Source organism: Etheostoma cragini, chromosome 18, assembly GCF_013103735.1.
Source record: "Etheostoma cragini isolate CJK2018 chromosome 18, CSU_Ecrag_1.0, whole genome shotgun sequence".
Classification (NCBI taxonomy): domain Eukaryota; kingdom Metazoa; phylum Chordata; class Actinopteri; order Perciformes; family Percidae; genus Etheostoma; species Etheostoma cragini.
This window is the reverse complement of record NC_048424.1, coordinates 25114-25804: the sequence shown is the minus strand read 5'-3', so window position 1 is coordinate 25804 and position 691 is coordinate 25114.

Below are 691 nucleotides of genomic sequence, written 5' to 3'. Positions count from 1 at the left end.
GAGTCCAGAACAGACGTGAGTCCAGAACAGATGTGTGTCCAGAACAGATGTGAGTCCAGAACAGACGTGAGTCCAGAACAGACGTGAGTCCAGAACAGATGTGTGTCCAGAACAGATGTTGAGTCCAGAACAGACGTGAGTCCAGAACAGATGTTGAGTCCAGAACAGATGTTGAGTCCAGAACAGATGTTGAGTCCAGAACAGATGTGAGTCCAGAACAGACGTGAGTCCAGAACAGACGTGAGTCCAGAACAGATGTTGAGTCCAGAACAGATGGGAGTCCAGAACAGACGTGAGTCCAGAACAGATGTTGAGTCCAGAACAGACGTGAGTCCAGAACAGACGTGAGTCCAGAACAGATGTTGAGTCCAGAACAGACATGAGTCCAGAACAGACGTGAGTCCAGAACAGACGTGAGTCCAGAACAGACGTGAGTCCAGAACAGATGTGAGTCCAGAACAGATGGGAGTCCAGAACAGATGGGAGTCTCGGGCTCAGATCTAAACAGTTTACGACATAACTGTCATTACCAAAATTAGTGAACTAATAAAGTTTTCTCATTATGAACAATAACAGAAGATGGGAGTCATCTCAGAGACGTTGTAGCTATCTCTGGTTGATGCTATGCTAACGTTAGCTCTAAACACCATTCACCTGACAGCCTTTGTTGTGTTTGATGCTAACTTGTAGC